This window comes from Leopardus geoffroyi, chromosome C2, assembly GCF_018350155.1.
Source record: "Leopardus geoffroyi isolate Oge1 chromosome C2, O.geoffroyi_Oge1_pat1.0, whole genome shotgun sequence".
Lineage (NCBI taxonomy): Eukaryota > Metazoa > Chordata > Mammalia > Carnivora > Felidae > Leopardus > Leopardus geoffroyi.
In genome coordinates, this window is record NC_059333.1 from 150450012 (window position 1) to 150470898 (window position 20887).

The 20887-nt window shown below is 46.0% G+C and overlaps 1 long non-coding RNA gene across 1 annotated transcript in view; it reads left to right on the forward strand.

The window, feature by feature from the left end:
- Positions 1-20887, forward strand: part of LOC123575763 — a 79693-nt gene that overhangs the window by 26179 nt on the left and 32627 nt on the right. The window lies entirely within an intron of this gene.

Consider the following 20887-nt stretch of genomic DNA (forward strand, 5'->3'; position numbering starts at 1 on the left):
GGGGGCACCTGTGGCACAGAGCAGAGCCAGGGAGGGCTCTGTGGGTCACAGGTGCTCAGCATAGAGCAGGGCAGTGGCAGGTGGGGCCAAGCAAGGTCTGGCTAAGCCAGATAGGACGCCAGGCTCCCACTGAAGAATAATGGGAAACAGTTGATGGTTTTTAAGATGTTTTGTAACGTTTATTTATTTTTGAGAGAGGCAGAGCACGAGCCGGGGGTGGCGGGGTGGGGGGGGGCAGAGAGAGAGAGGGAGACACAGAACCGGAAGCAGGCTCCAGGCTCTGAGCTGTCAGCACAGAGCCCGATGAGGGGCTCAAACCCATGAACCGTGAGATCGTGACCTGAGCCGAAGTCAGCACTTAACCCACTGAGCCACCCGGGTGCCCCAACGTTTGCCACTTTTTAAACCAGGAGTGGCTTTCCCTACCCCACACACTAGATAAACAGCAGATCGGGAGCAGAGCTCCCTCCCCACTGCCAGTCTAGCTCACGAGTTGTCACCTGGTGAGCTCGGTACCAGCAGCCCCTGCCCGAGAACGAGTCTGTGGGTCAAGGGATAGGATTCTGATCACTTAACACAAGTTGTAAACTCCCAAGGCTGGTGGCCTCTGGGAGCAGGTGAGTGCTCTCTCTCTCTTTCTCTGAATTTGAGTTCTAGCTTTTTTTACTGCTTCAAAGACCTGGTGCCAGGGGCGACCTAGTTCGCGCCGGTTTACCAAATTCTCATACGCGTAACTGTGGGATTCCAGCTACAGAAAGTCACCTTTACCTCCATCGCAAATGACTGAGCTGGCACGAGGGTCAGTGAACAGGGCAACGTGTTAACAACATCACAGGAGGAGAATCAGTTGGGTGGCCCCAGGAAGCAGTCTAGAAAGTTCCAGACAAACCCTCCGTTCATTTTTCCTCGGTAAGAACGGTGTTTAAAATTGTAAACTTGTCTTATGAATCAAGCAAGGAGAGTTAAGTTCATGGGGTGTTAATTTAATGGCTCACTTGGGCTTTGACTAATTTTGTTCTATGACAGCGGGATAATTTTAGAAACTTCACACTGGGAAGGGAAGAGGAATTCATTCCCATTCACTCTGTGTCAACAGAGCTGAACCGCTGGAAACAAGCATTCCTTTAGGCAGGCAGGTGGGTGGGGGTTCAAAATCTCACAGAGCGTCAGGGAGACAGGATACAGAAGGTTGTCTGATTTGTTGGAGGCAGAACTGGGGCCCAGAATCCAGAACTCGGACACTGGTTGGGCTGGGGACACGAGGGGGACCTATTTGGTTAATAGTGCCCTCCCCCTCCCCCCATATTTTGTTCTGAAGCTCCTTTTATTTCCAAATAGCTTGGTAAGAATATTTGTTCCTGGCCCCCATGGAAACAACACTGGTTTCGTTTCTGGAGCCCCAAGAGTTGTGATATCTCTTTTTTTTTTTTAATTTTTTTTAATGTTTATTTATTTTTGAGAGAGAGAGAGAGAGAGAGAGCAGGGGAGGGGCAGAGAGAGAGAGGGAGACACAGAATCTGAAGCAGGCTCCAGGCTCCAAGCTGTCAGCACAGATCCCGATGCAGGGCTTGAATTCACAAACGATGAGATCATGACCTGAGCCGAAGTCAGACACCCAACTGACTGAGCCACCCAGGCGCCCCTCAGATCTGACTCTTCACCCCATGACTCAATCATGTTATCTGGGGGTTAAATAAGGAATGCATTTCCCAGTGCCTAGCATGGTGCCTGGACACAAGAACTCAACGATGCCCCCTTCTTTTGTGATGATGTTGGTTCATTAGCCATTGGGCTGGACAGTCTCCCTTCGCCAGCTCAGGACCCCACAGTAACTAGCCACAAGCGCTTCACCCATCCCATTGGCTTCCCACCCTCTCCACACCCTCGAAAATAACCTTCTTACACTCAGTTGTGCCCTCCTTTTTTTCCTGGACTGTTTAATCCAGTCATTGATTAAACTATATCTCATGGTAAAAAACCAGTTTGAAAACTCTCAGGGCCTGTTGTGGCCTCTTTGGCCTCTCAGGGCTGGTTGTGGCACGCCTTTGTCTTTGCTATTTCATCTTTTCAAATTCCTCATCAGGCAGGTTGTGGGAGAGGAAGTTGGGGGAATTTACACCAAGGGGGGTGATCAGACATTTGGCTTATGGCCCATGGTACAGATCTTCTGGAACATGGTCGATCAAGAATATTCTATCCCTCTGTAGCTGCAAGTATGCTCATGTACCAGGGCCAAGCTCAGGTCCTGTGCACCTCCCCCATGTGGCCAGAGACTGACGAATGGATAAAGAAGATGTGGTTTATATATACAATGGAATACTACTTGGCAATGAGAGAGAATGAAATCCGGCCATTTGTAGCAACGTGGTTGGAACTGGAGGGTGTTATGCTAAGTGAAATAAGTCAGGCAGGGAAAGACAGGCACCGTATGTTTTCACTCATATGTGGATCCTGAGAAACTTAACAGAAGACCAGGGCGGAGCAGAAGGGGGAAAAAAAGTTACAGAGAGGGAAAGAGGGAAACCATAAGAGACTCTTAAATACTGAGAACAAACTGAGGGTGGCTGGGGGTTGGGGGGGAGGGGAAAGTGGGTGGTGGGCATTGAGGAGGGCACCTGTTGGGATGAGCACTGGGTGTTGTATGGAAGCCAATTTGACAATAAATGGTATATAATATAAAAAAGAGAGAGAGATGATGGACCCAGACCATTTGCTATGATTTCTGGGAAACCGAGCACCAAATTCCAGCTCCCAGAGACACGTTGGGCACATCATGAGCACTCAATACCCATTCGTGGACTAATAAATGACTTCTGGCGTATATCCACATTCCCCTATGGGTGGCATACGGGGCCATCAGAAACCATCAACTCCTCGCGTGTAAAGTGTGCCCCGTGTGTGTCCACTCCTATGTGTCCAGCCATTATCTGTAAAATGCAATCCTTAGACCTTTGGCAGATACCAAGAGGAGCATCCAGTTGGGTCTCTGGCTTTAAATTGTCTTCTAGGGAATACACCATGCATTCTTGAGGTCGGCATACCATTGCAAACCTCAATTCCAGCTTCTGACCTGACTAAAAGTCAAAAGGATGAGAGGGCTCAAATCTCCGCAGCTACTCCATAGCTCTTTGCTGAAGAACCTAAACCAGAAGTGGCCCCCAGGATGACCCATCCTGAAGTAAGGGCCTTTTCCCTGGAGGATGTGCTTTGTGATGCTAATTGAGTATGAGGGAGTTGCTTAGGAAACAAGATTTGCTTTAGGTGACAGATCTTTGGTTAAACTGGCCAGGTAAGGAGGAACTAGCAGCTTTCTGGAGCCTACACTCTACGGAAGAAGCTGCTTTGTTGGTGTGGCTTTGTGCCTTAAGCTAATGGAATTTCTAGCGGAGAAGGGCCTGAGGCCCTGAGCCCCAAAAGTAGATGTGATCCACCCTTGCCCAGGGACAATTTTCAGACAAACAAGTTAGAGTTATTACCACTTATCCTCGTGATCACAATTCCTGCAGATAAATAGAACTTGACCGTGGAGTAGCTGAAACTCTTGCCCGGGCCCCCCTCCCCCACCCAACGGAAGCAACCATTGTGTAGGTGCTTAGGAAAGATCTACTGAATTACAGCAGAACCAACTGGTAAACAGGGACCTTCAGAAAGCTGATCTGACCCTCAGCCGTCCTCCTCCATTTGCTAGAATTTGCGCCAGGACGTTTCCAGGACCTTCCAGACAGGTTAGCAGCCTTCACTCTGGCAAGCTTGATGGGTCTAGGCTCCTTTTGTGACAGAGGTTGGTTGTGACTTTCCAGGCCTACTTTTCAGAAAGAATGTTGTATTAATTCGGGTTCTCCAGAGAAATAGAACCAACAGAATATATACGTGGGGTGGAAGGGAAGAAGAGAGGAGAGATTTGTTTTAGGGAATTGTCTCACGTAATTATGGGGGCCTAGCAAGTCCAAAGTTTGTAGGACGGGCTGGCAGTCTGGAAATTCAGGCAAGAGTTGATGTTGCAGTCTTGAATCCAAAGACTGGAAACAGGCAGCATTTATATATTGTGCAGTCTTAAGCAGAATGCCTTTTTTCTCAGGACACCTCAGTCTTTACTCATAGGGCCTTCAACTAACTGGATAAGGCCTACCCACATTATGGAGGGTAATCTGCTTTACTCAAAGCCTACTGACTTAAATGTTAATCTTTACTCAAAATACAATGATTGTTAATGTTAATCACATCTAAAAAATACCATCACAGCAACATCTAGACTGGTGTTTGACTAAACAACTGGGCCCACAGCCTAGCCAAGCAGACATGTAATATGAACCATATTATCTGACAAAGATCTCCCCAGACAGGTGTATGTTCCAACAGATATGTCCCCTTTACAGAAAACAGCCATCCTGAAGAGAAGTGGCTGAAGGAGATATGAGAGAATAAGAAGGAAAAACGTGTACATTCTAGTATGATCTGGGTCTTAGTGCCCCATTTTCTTTTCTTTTTTTTTTTTTTTTAAATTTATTTTATTTCTTTTTGAGCGAGAGAGAAAGACCGAGTACAAGCTGGGGAGGGGCAGAGAGAGAGAGGGAGACACAGAATCCGAAGGAGGCTCCAGGCTCTGAGCTGTCAGCACAGAGCCCGACACGGGGCTCAAACCCATGAACCGTGAGATCGTGACTTGAGCGGAAGTCGGACGCTTAACCGACTGATCCACCCAGGCGCCCCAATATCTGACTCTTGATATTGGCTCAGGTGGTGATCCCAGAGTTGTGAGACTGAGCCTCGAGTTGGGTACTCTGTCTCCCTCTCTCTGCCCCTTCCCTGCTTGAGCATGCTCTCTCCCAAAATAAATAAATAAACTCAAAAAAATAAAATAAAGAAGAAAAAAGGACATAAACCTCACACCTGGGACAGCATGCGAACGACAGATGGTCATCTAAATAAGTATCTTGCTGATTTCTTGCTTTTTAAAATTTCATGTTCTATTTTCATAGATTCACAGCTAGCTCTGAGTAAATGAAGTCATTATGTTTTGTAGACACTTAGAAATAAATGTCTACAATCTCTATTCTCTATTCTTGTCTCCATTAAAATTTTTAAAAAATATTTTTATTTTTTATTTTTCTGAGTAAACTCTACACCCAACATGGGGCTCAAACTCCCCATCCCAAGATCAAGAGTCGCATGCTTTACCAACTCCCTGCCGGGTGCCCCTTCTTGTCTCTGTTCTTTGGACATCGTGTGGTATTTTGAGCCCTGCCCCTGATGCATAAATACATACATACATACATACATACACATATATACATATGTATACACACATATACACATTTTTAAATGTTTTCTTTAAAAAAAATTTTTTAATGTTTTATTTATTTTTAAGACAGAGAGAGACAGAGCATCAGTGGGGATGGGGCAGAGAGAGAGGGAGACACAGAATCCGAAGCAGGGTCCAGGCTCTGAGCCGTCAGCACAGAGCCCGATGTGGGGCTCGAACCAAGGAACCGTGAGATCATGACCTGAGCCGAAGTCAGACGCTTAACCGGCGGAGCCACCCAGGCGCCCCCATTTTCTTTTCTTTTAATCAAAGTCACAGCTCATTGGAACCATCAAGAGGAGTAGCCCGTTGCTCGCTGCAATTGACGATACCCCTTGAGAGTCCCCTCTCATTTTGTTCTTGCTCTGCCCCCCTCCCCCAGAGAAGAACAGCACGCAAGCCCGGCTGTGTTCCCTAACAGGTGAGGTCACTTTGGGTTAAAAGGTAAAGAACATAGATACCCTCTCTTCTCTCTCATCCACGATGAAGCCGTGCATATAGACATCATAATGCTAAATAAACCACGTGTTTTCTTTCCTGGGTTTTCTTGAACTTTCCTGCTTAGAACCAACGTATGCAAAATCGTTTAGGTCAGCCAACTGTATTTATCCAGGATCTAAATAAATCAACACTACCTTTTCTGACATTTTTAATAAAGCAGAAAGTCTCTAAGTACAGTCCCATCACGTGGGCCAACTGAGAACATCCAGGTGCGTTAAATCTGGGACTCACTTATATTCTTTTCTTTTCTTTTTTCCTTTTTGGTCCTTCAATCAATGCTTTTTTATGAAATGTAATTCATATTATTATTTTACAGATTGATACTCACTTTTCCATTGAAATGAAGGCCTTGATTCAAAAAGGTTAACAAAAGAAGAGAGTAGACATTTGTACATTGACTCGGATTTGAATAGATTATAGAAGTTTTTGCTTTATAAGATAATATTGCAATGTATAACATTAAAATTTTTTTTTTTTTAATTTTTTTTTTTTCAATGTTTATTTATTTTTGGGACAGAGAGAGACAGAGCATGAACGGGGGAGGGGCAGAGAGAGAGGGAGACACAGAATCGGAAACAGGCTCCAGGCTCTGAGCCATCAGCCCAGAGCCCGACGCGGGGCTCGAACTCACGGACCGCGAGATCGTGACCTGGCTGAAGTCGGACGCTTAACCGACTGCGCCACCCAGGCGCCCCTAACATTAAAATTTAAAGTATTCAATTATTTTATTGCCAAATGCCACCATTTTTCAAATGACAAGTTTCCCTGCATTTTCTTACATTGTATAATTATATGTAAACAGATAACCCGAATTCAAATTAAAAATTTAAACTCCTTGCTGATCACTAACCTATGAATTCATGGCAGTTGCTATTTGAAACAGTAATGGGAATCTCCTAAAATCAGAAATGTTGTTGTTTTTTTAAAACAAAATTTATATTAAAATGTAACACATACAGAGAAATGCACAGATCCTGGGTTTAACTTGATGAATGTTGGTTTTTATTTTAATATTTAATTTTAAGCAATTTCTGGGTTGCAAATTATTCCAGTGTATCTTTCTAAAGCACCAGTAAAATTAGACTGTATTTTTCTTGTTCGAAAATATAGAATGATGCATCTAAAAAATTCCTTGACATATGCTACCTGTGTGTCTTAACTTTTAGTGGTTGGGAGTTGGAAAATACTAGCCACAGGAGTATGAGCACATACCTCTCAGGGTTGTCAGTGGGGACGAGGGTGACCAACTTGTCACCATTTGTCCAGGACTTTGCTGATTTAAGCACTTAAATCAGTCCCAGACCAACCAGAACAATTGGTCATCCTAACAGGGACAGGATGTGGCCTGGTCTGACCATGGCATTTCCGTATTGAACCCTCTCCCCTCCCCCCTCCTCTCCCCTGGCCCTTCTCTTTTAGCCTCAAAATGAATCCTGTAATTGGATGGGGGTCCGGGGAGGTAAGGGGGGACCTGGGAGGTCCTGGGAGAGGACCTTACAGAGATTTCCAAAGAGGGATCTCTGTGCAAGTATGAAATTACTTTTTCTCGAAGTCATTTACGTTGCTTTTATGCCACAGGTCCTTTTTGGGTTTTTCTGCCCGTCAGCCAGAGCCTTGGGGAAATCGGATGGAGAGTTGGATTTGCTTGACCTTGCAGCCCCCAGGCCTCAGTGGCTAAACCCGTACATGATCACTTGCCCTTCTGATTGGACACATTTCATAGCAAAAGGTCCTACAAGAATTTGTATTTCTTGGAACATGAAAAATACGGAGGGGAGAATTTTGGTGAGTGAAGTGGAGGGGAATAGAGAAGTACTTACACTTTACCAAAACCTATTTAAATGAAGAGAAAAAGAGAAAACATGCCCCACACACCTGCCTACACAGAAAGAAAGAAAGCGTAAAGGAAAGCGCAGGCAGCAGGCTGGAAACTCTGGCCCTCAAGCAGTTTGCTCGATCCAGACTTCCTGCTGGTCAAATTCTCTTGCAGAACACTCCCTGTGAAACCCTAGTGAGCCCTGTGCTTTGGGAGCAGGTACAAATGGGTATGGCTGTTGCCTTCGCCACTTGCTGGCTATTCAAACTGTGGTGAAATGCTTAAGAATTAGGAACTTCAGATTCCTCACAGAGAAAGTGAAAATAAAAATATTTATCTTTTTTTTTTTTTAATTTTTTTTTTCAACGTTTATTTATTTTTGGGACAGAGAGAGACAGAGCATGAACGGGGGAGGGGCAGAGAGAGAGGGAGACACAGAATCGGAAACAGGCTCCAGGCTCGGAGCCATCAGCCCAGAGCCCGACGCGGGGCTCGAACTCCCGGACCGCGAGATCGTGACCTGGCTGAAGTCGGACGCCTAACCGACTGCGCCACCCAGGCGCCCCAAAATATTTATCTTAAAAAGTTGAACTGAGGATAAAATCAGATAATGTGTGTAAAGGTGTTAGCCAGGCGATGGCATATAACAAATGTTAAAGAAATGCAAGATTACCTTGTCTCCTGACATTAACAAGGCATTCATTCATCATCCATACATCCATTTATTCAGCAAATATTTATGGTGCCGAACTGGCCCTGAGTATAAGCCAAGAGTAACCCTGGTGATGAGCAAAGCTGCTGGGTCCTGGCCCTCATGGAGTCTAAGAGGAGAAATTAGGCATTCACAAAGCTACACATAAGGAATTTTTAGTTACACGTGTATTAGGAAGAAAAAGAACGTGGCCCCATGAGAAAGCCTACTAGACAGATATGGGTTTGTACGTGGAGGTCAGGAAAGCCTCTCTGAAGAAGATATATTTAAGTTGAATCTGAAGGAATTGTTAGAGATAGCCCAGAAAAACCACAAGGGTGGGGGAAGGAGGAAGAGGAGAACTCTGGAGTAGAGCAGGATATGTGAAGACCCTGAAGCAGGAAGAGCTTGGTTCACTCAAGATTGAAGAAAGGGTGTCATGGCCGCTTTGAGGGAGCTGGAGAGTGGGCTCCAGTAAGGAACGAGAAGAGCGGCCACCCTGAGTGAGGGTATGTCGGTGGCCTCAAGCAAAGCAGTAAAAGCAGGCCAGATCACACCTGGCCTTGGCTGTTACATGTTGCAGAGATGACCAGCTTCCACCAAAAATCATGCTACCCCTTCCAGAGAACGGAGTTGTTTCTGAGAAGTGTTTGCCAAGTCAGGACCCCTCCCCTTGCACTTGGATGTGGCTAGAGGCCACTTCGGGCTAGAAAATCAAGGTGACATGTGCCATTTCTAGGCTAAAACCTTTAAGAAGTAGGTCTACCTTCTCCAGACCCTTCCTTTCCCAGTCTTCCAGCTGGGAGCAGATGTCGATGAGGCCCTCAAAACCTGTGGGATTGTAATACAGAAGGAAGTCTGGCCCCTAAATCCTAGAGGACGGCTGCCGGCCGCCTAGGCGCACTCACCCTGCACTCCTACGTGTCTGAGAATTGACCTTTGATTGTGTTTCAACCGCTACATGTCTTTTGTTCCATCTGTTCCAGCAGCTAGCATCGTTCTAACATCCAGGTTGTGCTAAGGAGTTTTGATTTTATTCTCAAAATTTTACTTTGAATTCTATTTTGCTCTAAGTGCAGTGCAAACTTGCTGAAGGATTTTAAGCAAGGATATGACACGACCTGATTTTCACTATAAAATGATTACTCTGCCTGAGCAGATTAGGAGGTCTAAAATTTTGCAAGATGAAGCGCCTGTGCGGCTGAGTCACTTAAGCATCCGACTCTAGATTTGGGCTCAGGTCGTGACCTCACGGTTCATGGGATTGAGCCCTGAGTCGGACTCTGTGCTGGAAGGACGGAGTCTGCTTGAGATCCTCTCTCTCTCTGCCCCTTCCCTGCTCCTGCTCTCTCTCTCTCTCTCTCTCTTTCTCAATCTCAAAATAAATAAGCATTTTTAAAATAAAATAAAATTCTACGGTAAACAAGGCAAGAGATGACCATAGCTAAGATTAGTGGTTGAAGTCAAGAGAGAGAAATTTGGGTGTGTGGGATGACCGAGATTCAATGATGGCGGGCGGGAGAGAGACCGATGTTGCAGGTCTACTCTGACTGGAGCATGAGGGTGCTCTGATGGTGAACTCTGGGAAAGGTCCTGGCTGGGGTGGGGGCAGAGAGTTCAGAATGAGCAGTGCGGGAGTGGGGATACTGCCGTGGTCACCCCTTTTAGTCTTCACTGTGGGGCTCATCTTCATGCAGTCACATTACCAGAGGGAGCCTTTGGTCTGGAGAGCATGAGGCATCTTTCCATCTTAAGTAGCAAACACATCATGCCATATATTCATTTGTTCATTCATTCATTCAACCAGGCACTGGGCTGGGGACAGAGTCATGCTCTTGAGGAACTGATAGTCCTCACGTTCTCTGTCTTTAATTTCTTTTTGTTTATTTTAATTTTTGATAGAGAGAGAGAGAGAGAGAGACAGAGCATGAGCAGGGGAGGGGCAGAGAGAGAGAAGGAGACACAGAATCCGAAGCAGGCTCCAGGCTCCGAGCTGTCACAGAGCCCGACGGACGCGGGGCTCGAACTCGCAGACCTGAGCTCACATGACCTGAGGCGAAGTCGGACGCTCAACCGACTGAGCCACCCAGGCGCCCCACGTTCTCTATCTTTAATTGTGTATGTGTATCTATCACACGGAATCAGTAGCCAGAAGTAGGTGGCCAAAGAAACTGACGATTAATGAAAATACCCTTTCTAATACGGAGAGGGTGGTGTGAGGGACAAGGGTGGAAAGAGAGCAGGTCTGAGAGCAGAAAGGGCGAGGAATGATAGTTTCCCTTAGAAATTTACAGGGTTTCCACCTCTGCAGTTTCACAGGATGCTTAAAATATGGGAGGGAGAAACCAAGTCCCAGGTACACAAATCCCCCCAAAAGTTACAACTAGAACAGCCTTTGAGTCAAGGTCCATTTGCTCATCACTACAGGCCGCCAGGATGCTTCCTCAGAGTAGGAGAAGCGCCGTATACAAAGTAGGTCAGAGAAAAATGGTAGAATGTGAGGATGAGAAGAGGCTGCACCTGCAGAAGGACATAGTGACTGACACCCCTTCACCCGAACAGGTGCTCAAGACCTGGCTGTCTCCACTGGGTGAGGTCCCAGTGGCCGGAACGGATTTGGTCGGGTTCCCAGTATTGTGCCAGGGGGGCACGGCAGGTTGTGTCCCATGGAGCCTGATGGCCAAGTCGTGTCTCCAAGTCAGAGAGGAGGGCATTGGGCTGGAAACAAGGATGTGCTGAAAAGGTCGGAAGAAAGACAGGCAACAGACCATCGGCATGTGGGAGACACAGCTGGTTCCCAGACCTCCGGGCCTGGGTGGATGGTATTCCTGGGGCCTGTTTAGAGCCAGACAGAAGCAGTGTCATTTCATCAGAGCCAGGAGAGCTTAGGAGGATAATCCAGGCAAGCCTGTGCTCAGGTGCATGCACGTGTGTGTGTGTGTGTGTGTGTGTGTGTGTGTGTGAGAGAGAGAGAGAGAGCATATGTGCACGCTCGTACACACACACATATACACGCCCAGGGCATGTTGCATGATGGTGGGGAATCGGGGATGAGTAGAATGAAAACAGCAGACTTAACATGGAGAGAGCTAGCCTGGGAAAGCACGTGTTTCTGCCCCCGCTGGCTCTCTCTGCTTCACGAAGTCTTTCGATTTCGTTCCCAAGATTCATCACACACAGTTCCTTCTTACGCTAGTCTGACAACGAAGGAGGTTTACTGAAGATGTGGGGCTGCTTCCAGCTCTCCCCAGGACAGAAAGAGCCCCTTAAGCCTTTGCTAGAAAGAATCAGTGGCAAAAACAGATACTGTGCTAATATCAAACACTTGGGTGCTCTCTGTAAAAGGTGGCCTGTTAAATACAAACATGTTTAATGTTGCCACATTCTGTTAGACTTTTCATGAATATATGCTTATAAACCAGGAAAGCTCTGCTTATATATTCAGTGCCTTAATTTTCAGAGTGAAAAAGGGGGTGTCCCAGCCCATATGGAAAAGGATTCCTTAAGGATTATATGCAATTTAACAACAAGTGCTGCGATGTGCCAACCGCTTAAAAAATATTCTTTTAATCCTCTAAAAACCCCACCAGGTTAAGTGCTGTAATCATCAGATGAGGCCACTGAGGCTCAGTGAGGTCAGGTAACTTGCCCAAGGTAACACAACAGGGAGTGGCTCAGGCAGGATTTGAACCCAGGCTGCTGGGTTCCAGGGGCCCTGCTCTGAACTGTGATCCTCCTTCCAGGGGCAGGGAGGGCCACTGCTCTGCCTTGTTTTCCATTTCACTAGAAAACTTGGAAGAGAAGAGAATCTAATTGTAAGGTCCTAACCACATTTTCAAAATGGCAGATCTTGACCCAACAGAACAGCTGACTTAAGGAAGGAAGAGAGTGAGTGACGTTTATTGACCTCCTACGACAGGCCAGATTTTTACATATGTTCCTTTTGAAAGTCACTGAATGGTTACCTGCACTAAATGGGGATGTCAGAGTTCTCCTGCACTAAATGGGGATGTCAAAGACAGGAGTGGTTTCTCATTTCTCCTCATTCTTCCAGCTAGGGGCACAGAGGAAGGTTGACAAAGGAGAGAAGCCCACTGAGATTATTACTTGTTCAGTGTTGGGCCCGGCAAAGTGATCTGACCCATTCCCCTGCCGCTGGCATCATCGTCTAGGATTTTGCACACAGCAAACTTAGCCACTCCTCCTCATCCCCATGTCCTCCATAGTCTAGTTCCTTCTACACAAGCTCCCCTGGCAGACCAAGTCCCGGTTCATGATCATGGGCATCTGCCACTTCTTTGCAGGGCCAGCAGGAAATGTGCCACAGCACTGAACAGTAAACAATTCTGAGTCTCAGCCACATGTTATCTGGGCTGGGCACCAAAGCAGGCTCTGGTCCCTTGTCACTTCAGCAACAAAACTCCCTCTAGTTCCAACAATGATTTATCAAGTGAGCCCGCTGCTGGGCCTACCGTGTTCCTTTCATTTCGGGGGCACAATAGGTAAAATCCATTGGTGAGACAGAATGGCAGATTGAACTTACAGATTTGGACGTAGACACTTCCCTGAAAGGGGAAGGAGCATTCCATGCTGTTTGGGTTTCCTCCAGAATATTGCCCTAAGGCCTAATTAGAATGAGAAAAATAGATCAGCCTTTTCCATTTCACTAGAAAACTTGGAAGAGAAGGGAATCTAATTGTAAGGTCCTAACCACATTTTCAAAATGGCAGATTTTGACCCAACAGAACAGCTGACTTAAGGAAAGAAGAGGGTGAGTGACATTTATTAACCTCCTACTACAGGCAAGATTCTTACATATGTTACTTTCGAAACGTCACAATAATTTTACAGAGGGATTATTTCAAGGCGCAGTCTGGGAGGGGACCAAGATCCAGAGGTTATGTGACTCTCCCCAGGTCGTATGGCTAGTGGGTCACAGAACTTGAATTTGAACCTAGGTCTGTGTGACCCCCAAATTCATGATGTTCGCACACACACAGAGCTGCCACAGGCCTTGACTGAGCCACCCACAAAGAATGATTTTTCTAGATCGCTGCGATAGATGTCTCTAACCTTTAAAAACAGCACGAGCTTATAAAAAAAAAATTCTCCTATTTTGAAAAGTTAACATCTGTTCCAAGATTTATATGGTAAATAGCATAGTGGTATATTGTATTTTTGAAATACATTTTTGAAAAGCTATCTTGACCCAACTTGACAAAAATAAACTGTACCAAGTAAAGGTGAAGAAAGGTAAATGTTCAAACAGTTCCATCCCGTGTTTCAGGATTTTTTTTTTTTTCCTGATCAAAGCTAACAAGCAACACAGTCAAACAAGGAGACAAAGTTAACAATTAACTTTGAGGTGAAAAGTCAATGTACATTCTTTGTACTACCCTGCCCACACTCCGGCAAACATTAACATATATGGGCAAGCACACCTTCCTGTGACTATACAAGTCTGTTGGATACGCTTGGGAAACACCTGCAGTGAAGGCATTGTCCAGTGCTAGGCCCTTCTGTTACAGAGACCTGGAAAAGTGACCTGCTTGAGGTCATTTGGCCGCTTACGACTGGGAGCCCAGAGAAGGTAGTCCCTGACATTCCTACCCTTGTGTGATGGTTGAATAGTTGCGTTGTGGTTGGACAGAATTGCAGTACACGAAATGACTGCTTCCACTTTTGAAACAGTGATGAGCTCAGCATCCTCTTAGATCTTAACCGCGTACCTAAAATGAAAACCAAATTCTCACAGACCCCTCTGCCCTTTTGCCTCCAGTCGTATGATGTGGGGGCCAACTGTTGGACAACCATTGGCTCCATGACTTTCCAGGCTCAAGTTTGCAGACCGGTTTTCTAGAAGCAGCACGGTGTAGCAGAAAAAGCATGGAACTGGCCTCAGACATGTCTGAGACGACAACTTAGCTCTGCCAGTGGGCAGTTGAGTGACAGGGAAAGTGGCTTTCCCTCCCAGATCTCAGCTTTCCCAGTGATGATATGGAAACAGTGTTACGCAATAATCCCTTTGTGTAGTGGGTCGAATACTGTCCCCTCCCAAATTCATGTCCATTCAAAACCTGAGAATGTGATCTTATTTGGAAATAGGGTCTATATAAATCCGTTAGTTAACATACTGGATGAGCTCATACTGGATTAAGGTGGACCCTGAATCCAATGACTGATAACCTTTTAAGAAGAGGAGAGGGCAGAGACACAGAAAGAAGCCTATGTGAAGATGGGGTTGGAGGTTGGCGTTAAGCTGCCACCAGCAAAGGAATGCCAGGAGCCATCAGAAGATGGAACAGTCAAGGATAGATCCTCCCCTAGACCCTTTGGTGGGATCAGGGCCCTGCCAACACCTTGATTTTGGATGTCTGGCCTCCAGAACTGTAAGAGAATAGAATTTTATTGTTTGAAACCACCAAGTTCGTGGCCATTTGTTATGGCAGCCCAAGAAGGCTAATACACTACGCAGAGGGGTCAACGGAGTACTTACCGCACAGAAAATAATTGAGAAATGCCACCAACAGTTATTAATCACACATCATCATGTTCAGCCAGCAATTCGGATACCCTGCAGTAGGTAACAGAAATGTCACGATCCCAAAGCAAGACTAGAATCACCAGTTGGTTCGACTGAGAATCTCCATGTTTTTCTATTCTTCTTTTTTTAACCACTAAAAGCAGAAATAATTTGTTTTGTTTAAACAACTAAATTTAACCATACAATCTGATGCTTAATCTTAAAAGAATCCATGACAATGCAAAATCCTAAAGAAATAGACTTCTAGGCTCTGTTTGGAAATAATTAAAACTATACAGCAAAAGTCATACCCACAGAGCTTAAGCTAACTGGTTTTAGTTCCCAGACTTCCTTATAAATGTCTGTCTGGCCCTGGGAAAAGAGCAGAACGGTGGATAATACGAGCGGGGCCCTGCCTGCAGGAGGAAGAAGAGTCAGGAAAAACCAGACAAGCAACAGATAGAAGGATCATGTTTTAGAAGTTGAGGGCAGCAGGCCTCGCAGTACAGACAGGATAAAGACGACAAGAGCCATGAAATACAACCCCAAAAGTTACATCATGGCCTACCTGTCAGTGGTGGAAAAAGTTGGAATGTATTTCGCAGGCCTCAAAGCCTTAAAGCGTAGAACTTCCCCAGAGTCCACAGCTTACGCTCTGTTTAAAAAATCAATTCCATGGGGTGCCTGGGTGGCTCAGTTGGTTAAGCATCCAACTTGGGCTCAAGTCACGATCTCACAGCTTGCGTATGCAAGCCCCACGTCGGGCTCTGTGCTGACAGCTTGAAGCCTGGAGCTTGTTTCAGATTCTGTGTCTCCCACTCTCTCTGCTCCTCTCCTGCTCATGCTCTGTCTCTCAAAATTAAATAAACATCAAAAAAAATTTTTTTTTAAATCAATTCCATCAGTATCAAGTGGCTTGAGGTCTGGGCTCCCCAAGGTGGTGATATCAGAACTGAGGACCCACCGAATTGAGTGCAATAAAGACTATCGATGAATGGCTACATCAGACCTTCTGGCAGGGTTGGGGGCAGGGGGACTTCCTAGTTCAATAGTCTCACCCTCCCCTGGTCGCCTCCCTGATCCCACCTGTGGAAATGGGCCCTGTCTCTACCACAAGCCTCACTTTCTTCTGCCCTTAACTACCGTTCATACATCCACAAGTAGATGTTTTATCCACGCTGAGCCAATCAGAGTCTCTGTCCTGGGAATTTGAAATCTGGAACATACACAAATATGGATTGGCGGTCTTTCAAGTAGAGTCACATGAATGGTAGACATTTAAAAAAATAGGTCTGAAACTCTAGGCTGATGCTGCTATGGGAAGCTCTAATCCCAGCCTTCCTGGAGCTAGGGGCTTCCCTGGTTTCTGGGATTCCATAAGCCACCTTAGCATTCTTCCAGTAAATTCTCATAATTAATTAATTAATGGTTTCCGTTAACTTCTGTTCGTTCCACAGCCTCTAGGTCACACCCAAGGTGTGAGTAGTATGGATGGCTTACCATGGCGAGGCAAAGGGGGTACCTGGAGGGAGCGCTGGCAAATAAACCAGTAAGGAAGTGGGGAGCGTGGCACAGAATTTCTAGTAATGCATCGGTGACCATCACTAATGAAATGAATAGGGCAATATTATCTTAGTAGCAAGCACCAAACTTCTCTTAATTAGGGAACTATCTTTGCTTTTAAAAAGCCTGGGGGCTCAGTCGGTTAAGTGTAGGACTCTTGATTTCGGCACAGGTGATGATCTCATGGTTGTGACATCAAGCCCCACGGGGGGCTCTACGCTGAGCCTAGAGTCTGCTTAAGACTTTCCCTCTGCCCCTCCCCCGCTGGCACACACACTGTCCGTCTCAAAAAATTAAAAAATAAAAATGAATAGGGGCGCCTGGGTGGCGCAGTCGGTTAAGCGTCCGACTTCAGCCAGGTCACGATCTCGCGGTCCGTGAGTTCGAGCCCCACGTCAGGCTCTGGGCTGATGGCTCAGAGCCTGGAGTCTGTTTCTGATTCTGTGTCTCCCTCTCTCTCTGCCCCTCCCCCGTTCATGCTCTGTCTCTCTCTGTCCCAAAAATAAAATAAACGTTGAAAAAAAAATTTTTTTAAATGAATAAATAAAACAGGACAAAACAAAACTGTCAAAAGGACGCAGGGAAGCATTTTTGAAAGCCCCTCGAACGGCAGTGTTTGGGAGACGAGTCTGCTGAGAAGTACAATAGCATAACGGAAGCAGAAAGTTTCTGAAATTCCCAGACCGTGCTTAAGGTTACTCGTGATGATAAAAGATAGAAGGCAGAGAGAGAAGGAGGCAGGGAGGTGTTTGAATTCTGTGTGAAGTCGGGTGAGACCCCCTTCTTGAGATCGCTCTCCTCAGCCTTTAGGGGGCTGGATTCACCAAATCCACACGAGGGCATGTGTGGATGCCCAAATTCACCAAATCCACACATGCTGGATGCGAACCATTGTTTGTTGCTGGAATGAAACACCAGCTCGAGTTTCTCATTGGGATTGACGTGTTATAAAACATCCCACAAAGCTGGAGCCTGTGAGGCAGTTGACCTGGGAGAACAGAAGTTCCCAAGAATTGGCAGAACTGTGGGAGAACACTGGGAGAGTGTTGTAGGCTCCTTCGGCCGGTGGAATGGGCCTGGAGGTGATGGGAAGACAGTTTCGAAGTAATTTCCCCCAGACCTCCAGGTGCAAAGAGGATCCCCAGATGCCAGCTGGGATTCAGGTAACAAAGACACCCCTGAGCGAGCGAGTTTTAATCTCATTCCCGGGAGCACGTGGGGCCATTCCTTTGGCTTTCCTTGTTCATCGCGGACCCTTCCCCGAGAAGAATGTGATACAGCTATAAATGCCTTCCCGAAAACAGTGTGCGTAACTCAAGGTAGAGGACCGAAGACAGTTCTGCAAGCTCAGACTGGCTTGAGCGGACAGCATCTTGACACAGTATTGGTCCTTCTGCTTTCTGCCCCCAAGGCTTCTCCCAGGCCAGCTGGCTCTCTCTGCCTGCACTTGAGTGCATGGTTAGCCCTGCAAGGGCACCCCCCAAGTAGGGGGACGCTTGTGGATAAATGCCTGGCTGGATGAACATCCATCTTTTGGATGGACAGTTCTAGGAGACACTTCTTATGACTCTCTGGAGGTCCCAGTGGAACTGAGCACAGTTGCACACAGTGGTGACTCAATGCCCCTTTCTTGGCTTTTCCTCCTCGCCAGTCTCCCTCTCCCCACTCTCTCCCTTCTGCTTCTTCGGGTCACCTCTCAAATAAGTGTTCCCAAGTTCTCATCGCAGGCTCTCCTTTCAGGGAAACTCCAGCTAAGACGGAAATACTGGGTCGTTTTGATAAGATAGAAGGCAAGTGGATTTGTTTTGACATCAGAGGAAGGCAGAAGGTGTCAAATGTTCCGATGTCACATGAGAATGCCAGTCAAATGTCCCAGAAACTCTGAAAATAGGAGGCCCCAACTTCAGAACCCCACACTCATCAGTAAAGAAGACACACTCAATTCTGAGACTACTCCAACCACCTAAGTGGTTACCCTATAATTGCTACCCACCAGTGGGTAGACTTGTTCCTTTGCTTTAGATGGCCAGGAGAGCCCATCACTCCACTCATGGCCAGTGTCTTGCCACATGAGAAATGCAGTGGAGAAGTAAAGGTGTAAGTCATTTTGAAAGCTTTTAAAGCAACACATAGCTCTTAGAATGCGAACTCCAGGAGAAGCCAGCTACTGTGTAAGAACTCCAGCTATTCTAAGACTGTTGTCATGTGAAGCCTAACCTAGCCATATGGAAAGAGGCTGAGCGGACCCCATTCTTCCAGTTGTCCTGGCCGAGTCTCAGAGCATGTGAGTGAATAAGCCGCCTTGGATAGAAGCCCAGCCAAGTGTTCAGATGACTTCAACTCCAGCCACCATGTGACACAACTTCATGAGAGGGCCCAGGTGAGAACTGCCCAGCTGCTTCCAGCCCATCTGCACAGTTACGAGAGGGATTGACAAACCGTTGCTTTGAGCCGTATAAAAAAGTGATTTAAAAAATTCCTGTTTTTGTTTTTGTTTTGGTCTCTGATTGCCATGAGAACATGCCTTGGCTAGCCTGCTGGGGATTGAAGGGTCTTTGGTAGAGAAGCAAGTTGAGTCAGCCAAGGTCATCCTGATCAGCCAACAGCCAGTTGCCTGTGCTCGTGTGGGAGACAGAAAATGTACCAAATGGAATTTTGAACTTGTCCAAAGGATCTCCAGGCAGAATATTGAAAGTGTCAGCTGGCTCTTACTCGCCATATATGCTAATATACCACAAGAAGAAATGAACGCACAAAGAGAACTGGCTGGTTTACAGGCCAACTTTAGAGGGAATATAGCCATGCTTGATTTGAAAAATGAAAACTTTCTCATCTCTAGTCTCTGGAGTGAGGAAAAGGTGATCAAATTAACACACGCTATCACGGTAATATCAAACCGAGGATGTGGTTGTGAGATGCTGAGAGAACCAAGGTAGTTCCCGATAAGTCCACTCAGCTAGACAGGAGGGTTTCCAGGAATTTTAAGGGTGATATCTCACAGCAAATTACATGCCCAAAATAGCAGTGATTAAGTCTATAGTGAGAGACTCATTTTGAAAAGGATTACGAATATGACCTTGTCTATTCTGATTACTCTGTAAATAAAATAGAACCTGGCACACAATATATATTTGTTCAATGAATGAGCGAATTAATGAATGAACTTGAAGGAAGAAAAGTCTAGTATAAAACATATGTGCTAGGATTCATTCATTCATTCATTCATTATGCAAATATATATTGTCTAATATGTACCAGAAGCTATTCAATTTGTTGGGGATACAGCAGGACACAAAGCTCCTGTCCTCTTGGAGCTCACATTCTAAGTGGAAGAAACAGACATACACACACAAACAGTGAAAAGTGAGATTCCATAGAATGGCAAGTGATATGAAGAAAACAAAGAAAGTTAAAGGGATAGAAATTGACCAGGGTAGGAGAGTGGTGGTTGATATTACATAGGCTGGTCAGGAAAGGTCTATCGGAGGAGGTGATATTTGACCAGATCCCTGAATAATGAGAAGAGGTAGCTAGACTCTTGGGGAGTGGGTGTCACGGAGAATTTCCAGGTAGAGGTAATGGCAGGTCTAAATGCCTTGAGGTGGGATCAAAGATGAGTCTTCAGTTTAAATGTGCTGCAGAGGTAAAGTCAATTCTGGATTATCAGATTTTCTGGAAGCTGACGAGGACCATCCTATTGTCTGAATACATAGCAATACTCTCCTTTGGTGAGTGGTGGTGGCTTCTGACAGGAGAAGGAGGAGTCTGGAATAAAGGAAGGATTCATGGGGTAGAGGAATTGAGAAGGAAGTTGCATGCATTTAGGTTTACAAGTCCAATACAAAAAGCTGAGGGTTTTTAGATTCTCCACTTGGTTGTGGGATTACTCGGTCTTCAGCCTCCTTCCACTAAAGCAGGCATTTAAGAGTGGCTGGTTCACGTCTTTAAGGATCTGTTCTAAGAAAAACACCCAGCAGGACTGGCTATGCTTCCCACCTTAAAGATGGGGGAACTGGATGTTTCAACTGGCATCCCGAAAATAAGTAGAGATGTTAGGAATTGAATTCAGCCATTGGAGAATCTACTCCATATGAAAGCCAACCTCCAAGATGGCTCCACTGAGTCTTATTTCCTGGTATTCATGCCCTCGTGTGCTACTCTCTTACCGAATGAAGGCTGGCCAATGTGACCAGAAGACTATGGGGAAGTGACAGCGTGTGACTTTTGAAGCTAGGTCACAAAAGTGAGTGCTTTTGGGAGCACTCACTCCAGGGGAAGCCAGCCCCCATGTTGTGAGGGTTCCTGGGCGGTCCTGCAAGGAGTCGTACGGAACCTGCTTGGGAGTCTTTCTCTGCTTCTCCTCTGCTTGTGTGCGAGTGTAATGACTCTCACGAAAGAAAGAAAGGGAGAAAGAAAGAAAGAAAGAAAGAAAGAAAGAAAGAAAGAAAGGTTAAATAGATATAGATATAATTTGGTACATAACTATACTAA